Source organism: Somniosus microcephalus, chromosome 4 (assembly GCF_052327205.1).
Source record: "Somniosus microcephalus isolate GS21.2 chromosome 4, FLI_Smic_1.0, whole genome shotgun sequence".
In the NCBI taxonomy this organism is placed as follows: domain Eukaryota; kingdom Metazoa; phylum Chordata; class Chondrichthyes; order Squaliformes; family Somniosidae; genus Somniosus; species Somniosus microcephalus.
Window position 1 is genome coordinate 87479316 of NC_140990.1, and position 6301 is coordinate 87485616.

Genomic DNA, 6301 nt, shown 5'->3' on the forward strand with positions numbered 1-6301 from the left:
TGTCTGTCTATCTGTCAGTCTAAAAGCCCCGCCATTGAAAGACCATATTAATGAAAGGAACATGATTTACTGTGCTTGCATTGAGGACTGAACCATATTTATTCTAGCAGTTACGGTTTGTTTCCGCTGAACTTAATAACCCCTGTAACTGATAGAATCCTATCCCCTATAATAGATTCTAGAACGGTCCCAGCGGATCGGAAGGTAGCAAATGTAACTCCGCTATTCAAGAGAGGAGTGAGGGAGAAAGTAGGGAATGACAGGCCAGTTAGCCTAGCATCAGTCGTCGGGAAATTGCTGGAATCCATTATTAAGGAAGTGCTAACAGGGCACTTAGAAAATCATAATATGATTAGGTAGACTCAACATGGTTTTCTGAAAGAGAAATCTTGTTTGACAAATTTATTCGAGTTTATTTGAGGATGTATCTGGCAGATCTATCTCTCCATCTCACAATCTTTCTATCATTATCTACATATTTATGTATCCCCAGACATCTATCTATCTCTCTAACTATCTCTCCATTTATATTTTGCTATCTTCCTCTGTCTATCTTTCCACCTATCTGTCTCCATCACTCCTTCTATCTATCTGCCTCTGTCTAACATTACATAAGCCTATATATCTCAGAACCTTTCTTTGTCTCATGGCCGGAGCTATTCCTATTGTTATGATGCTCATCATTTCTGGGAACCAACCACCAACCTGCCCTGTTGGATGCTGCGCAGGGGGATGGAGTGGGGAGAGCTAAGGAAAATAGAGAAGCATAGTATTAATGAAAATATACCTGCATTATCTGATTATTAACCTATCTCAAGATTGGGCCATGGAATGAAAGCCCCGGTTTACCTTTAGAGTCTATTTCTGGAATTAAGTTAAGATCAGTAGCGTCAAAGCGTTCATCCTGGGCCTGTTGTGAGATGGCTTCTTTAATTTGGAGAGACAGGAAGGTTGTGGCAACTGCTCTCAATACGACTGGGCTAGAGGGGGCGGGGGAGGATGCGTTTAGATTGTCACTCCTAATGACTGTCCAATCCATCCTGAGTGAATGACCTGGTAACCATGTGATGATCCCCACCTCCCAACACACAGATGGATATCCTTCCCACAATCGGTGTTCCAGGCTCCTAACGGAAGAATAACAAATGAGACTAGTTCTGGAAGATTCTCCTGCCCTCTTGAGACCACAGGAAGAGAGTGAACTGTACGGACATGGGGAAAAACTGGAAGAATTGAAATGGAGGACTTCAAAGAACCTGCAACTACCGTCAGCCCGTCAGCCTCACAGCAGCTGTCCAACGTTGTAGAGTTTGTTGACTATATAATGTACCACTTGCTTAAATTATGACTTAGATATGATAAATTCAATATTAATTCTGATGATCAATATGACAATTGATGGAAATTCAAAATAAATGGTGGAGAGTCGGAATAAATGTGACTTACGATGATTGTATTATAGACAGGTGTACGGTGAGGTAGGGTGACGTGCAACAATTGGAACGAGGTCAAAAACCAGCAGAGTCTGTCAACCGGACTCCCAGATAGATTTCCACTCTTGGAACGTACTCAGAGTGCGCCCTCCTGTATAATACGTGAAACAGGGCTTGTAGGGTCCCTTAAATGGGATCCTGGATGTGTGGGATATGAATTGACTGGAACTGCAAACTGGGATACATTTTATTGCCTGATAGAAGGGTTGTCATTGCTTTAGTGTATTACTGGTCGACCTCACCTGGCGTTTCACATAGAGAGCGAAGACCAAATGTAGTGTTCATGTGGAATGGGGTTGGATGGCTGTGGGAGAATTAGACCAGGGGCATGCAGAAATAGTTCTGTCCCCATTTTAAAGCCATACATTCTGCCTTGGTTTCAATAGAATGCTTTGGTTCCATATTATTATTTATTGGTAAACAGCAAGAGTTAGGCTATTTTGGGAAGCAGAAAAGTAGATTGAATCCAAACATAGGAGATCCTCTGCTGTACAAGCGGGGAAGTTCGGAGATGCAAAACTGAGGCTCAACAGCGCCATTGCTGGCGGTAGGGTGTACTCACAGCGTGACACGTTTACATAGGCAGTTTCTATTATAACTGTAGAAATAGGAATTTAAAATGGGAGCAGTTGACACAAAGCGCGCAAGAATGTTATGTTTTTAAGATGTTATAGATCGAAATGTTATGGCTTCGCAGCTTTTTATTGCGAAACCTCGCTGAGGCCAACTGTGCAGAACAGCACTTAGGTTTATAAGAGGTGCATCGAGGACCCAGTAACTCATCAACAATTTGTTAGATGCTGCCTAGATGGGTTTCAAAACCCTGTGGGTTGCGAGAGGAACCCTGAATGGAGCAAAGTAGTTACCGGATCTGAGGAAGGAATAACCTCCATCTCCTCAGACTGTCCCAAATGCTTTACAAACAATGAATGGCTTGTCAAAGTGCAGTCACCGCTGTTAAGTGGTCAAATGAGGCATCCATTTTGCAGTCAGCAAGATGACTCAAACAGCCAATGAGATGAATGTGTTGGCTCAGTGAGGAATGTTGGGCCCAGGAACAACGGGGAGAACTCCCCCTTGCTCTTCTTCCAATTGTGGCTGTGAGACCTTTAGCATCCACCTGGACAGACAAACAGGACCCTCGGTTTAATGTCTCATCCAGACAGGCAGCATCTCCGACAGTACGGGCCTAAGTTATGAGTTCAAGTCTTCAGTGTGGATCGAACCCATGAGCTGTTGACTCAGAGTTGAGAATCAAAGCAACCAAGACAAAGTCACACTAGACCACAGATGAAACAGAGCTAAGAGAGCAAGTTGGAAATAAATGGATACTGGAGCTTAGAGTTGAAAGACAGATGACATCTCAAAGAAGCTTTTTCGTGTATCCCGTGCCAGGTTACAACAACAACAGCAACAACTTTTATTTATATAGCACATTTAATATAGAAACATAGAAACATAGAAGATAGGAGCAGGAGTAGGCCATTCGGCCCCTCGAGCCTGCTCCGCCTTTCAATGCGATCATGGCTGATCATCCAAATTCAATACCCGGTCCCTGCTTTCTCCCCATACCCCTTGATCCCCTTAGCCTTAAGAAATATATCCAACTCCTTCTTGAATATATTTAATGAACTGGCCTCCACTTCCTTCTGTGGTACAGTGTTCCACAGGTTCACCACTCTCTGGGTGAAGAAATTCCTCCTCATTTCTGTCCTAAATGGCCTACCCTTTATCGTTAGACTGTGTCCCCTGGTTCTGGACTCCCCGACCATCGGGAACATCCTTCCTGCATTTAGTCTGTCAAGCCCTGTCAGAATTTTATAAGTTTCAATGAGATCACTTCTCATTCTTCTAAACTCCAGTGAGTACAAACCCAATCAACCCAGTCTCTCCTCATACGTCATTCCTGCCATCCCAGGTATCAGCCTGGTGAATCTTCGCTGAACTCCTTCCATGGCAAGATCAACCTTCCTCAGATAAGGTGACCAAAACTGCTCACAATACTCAAGATGTGGTCTCACCAAGGCCCTGTACAACTGTAGCAAGACATCCTTGTTCCTGTACTCAAACCCTCTCGCTACGAAGGCCAACATAACATTTGCCTTCTTAACCGCCTGCTGCACCTGCATGCTTACCTTCAGCGACTGGTGCACAAGGACACCCAGGTCTCGTTGCACTTCCCCTTCTCCCAATCTATTGCCATTTAGATAATAATCTGCCTTCCTGTTTTTGCCACCAAAGTGGACAACCTCACATTTATCCACGTTATATTGCATCTGCCATGTTTCTGCCCAATCACCCAACATGTTCAAATCATCCTGGAGTTTCTCAACATCCTCCTCACAGCACACACGCCCACACAGCTTTGTGCCATCTGCAAATTTGGATATATTACATCTAGTTCCCTTGTCTAGATCATTAATATATATTGTGAATAGCTGGTGTCCAAGGACCGATCCCTGCGGTACCCCACTAGTCACTGCCTGCCACTCGGAAAAGGACCCGTTTATTCCAACTCTTTGCTTTCTGTCTGCCAACCAGTTCTCTATCCAAGTCAATACCTTGCCCCTAATCCCATGTGCCTTAACTTTACATGCTAATCTCTTATGCGGGACCTTATCGAAGGCCTTCTGAAATTCCAGATACACCACATCCACTGGTTCTCCCTTATCTATTTTACCAGTTACATCCTCATAAAATTCCAGTAGTTTACTCAAGCACGATTTAACTTTTGTGAATCCATGTTGACTTTGTCCGATCCTGTCACTGTTTTTCAAGTGCTCTGCTATTACATCTTTAATAATGGACTCTAGCATTTCCCCCACTACCGATGTCAGGCTTACAGGCCTGCAATTCCCCGTTTTCTCTCTACCACCTTTTTTTGAATAGTGGGGTAACATTAGCTACCCTCCAATCCATGGGTACTGTTCCAGATTCCATCGAATGTTGGAAGATGATCAGCAATGCATCTACTATTTCTAGGGCCACTTCCTTAAGTACCCTAGGATGTAGATTATCAGGCCCTGGGGATTTATTGGCCTTCAATCCCATCAATTTCCCTAACACCATTTCCCTACAAATACTGATTTCTTTCAGTTCCTCCCTTTCATCAGACCCTATGTTCCCCAGCATCTCTGGGAGGTTATTTGTGTCCTCCTTTGTGAAGACAGAACCAAAATATGTATTTAGTTGGTTTGCCATTTCTTTGTTCCCCATTATAAATTCCCCTGATTCTGACTGCAAGGGACCTACGCTTGACTTCACCAATCTTTTTCTCTTCACATATCTATTAAAGCTTTTACAGTCAGTTTTTATGTTCCGTGCAAGCTTACTCTCATTCTATTTTCCCCTTCTTAATTAATCCCTTTGTCCTCCATTGTTGAATCATAAATTGCTCCCAATCCTCAGGATTTTTGCTTTTTCTGGCCAATTTATATGCCCTATCCTTGGATCTTATGCTATCCCTAGTTTCCCTTGTTAGCCATGGTTGAGTCAACTTGTTTGTTTTATTTTTGTGCCAAACTGGGATGAACATTTTCTGTAGTTCATCCAAGCAGTCTTTGAATGTTTGCCATTGCCTATCCACCGTCAACCCTTTGAGTGACATTCCCCAATCAATCCTACCCAACTCGCGCCTCAGACCATCGTAGTTTCCTTTATTTAAATTTAGGACTCTAGTCTCTGAGTCAACTACTTCATTCTCCATCTTAATGAAGAATTCGATCATATTATGATCGCTCCGACCCAAGGGGCCTCGTACAATAAGATTGCTAATTAATCCTTTCTCATTACATATTACCCAGTCTAAGATGGCCTGATCTCTGGTTGGTTTCTTGACATATTGGTCCAGGAAACCATCCCGTGAACACTCCAGGAATTCCTCCTCCACAGTATTGTTACTAATTTGGTTAGCCCAATCTATATGTAGATTAAAGTCACCCATGATGACTGCTGTGCCCTTATTGCATGCTTCTTTAATTTCCCTTTTAATGCCATCCCCAACCTCCACCTTACTGTTTAGATGTCTTTATACCACTCCCACTAATGTTTTCTGCCCCTTGGTATTTCTCAATTCTACCCATACAGATTCCACATCATCAGAGCTAATATCCTTCCTTACAATTGTGTTAATCCCTTCTTTAACCAGTAATGCTACCCCACCTCCCTTTCCTTTTTGCCTATCTTTCCTGAATATCGAATACCCTGGATGTTGAGTTCCCAGCCTTGCCCATACTTGAGTCACGTTTCCGTAATCCCAACTAAATCATGTTCGTTTACCTCTATTTGCGCAGTAGAACGTCCCAGCAGGAGTATTATAGGACACACAATTTGACACCGAACCACATAAAGGTAAATTAGGGCAGATGACCAACCGCTTGGTCAAAGAGGTTGGTTTTAAGGAGTGTGTTAAAGGAGGAAAGAGGGCAGCGAAGCGGACAGGTTTAGACAGGGAATCCAGAGCTTAGGGCCTAGGCAACAGAAGGCACGGCCACCAAAAGTTGAGCGATTATAATCAGGGATGCTCAAGAGGGCAGAATTAGAGGAGTGCTGATATCTCGAGTGGTTGTTCAGCTGAAGGATATTACAGAGGTAGGGAGGGGCGAGGCCATGGAGGGATTTGAGAAAAAGGATGAAAAATTTGAAATCGTGGCGCTGCTTAAACTGGAGCCAATGTAGGTCAGAGAGCACAGGGGTGATGGGCGAATGGGACTTGGTGCGAGTCAGGACACGGGCAGCCGAGTTTTGAATGACCTCAAGTTTACGTAGAGTGGAATTTGGAAGGCCAGCCAGAAGTGCATTGGAATAGT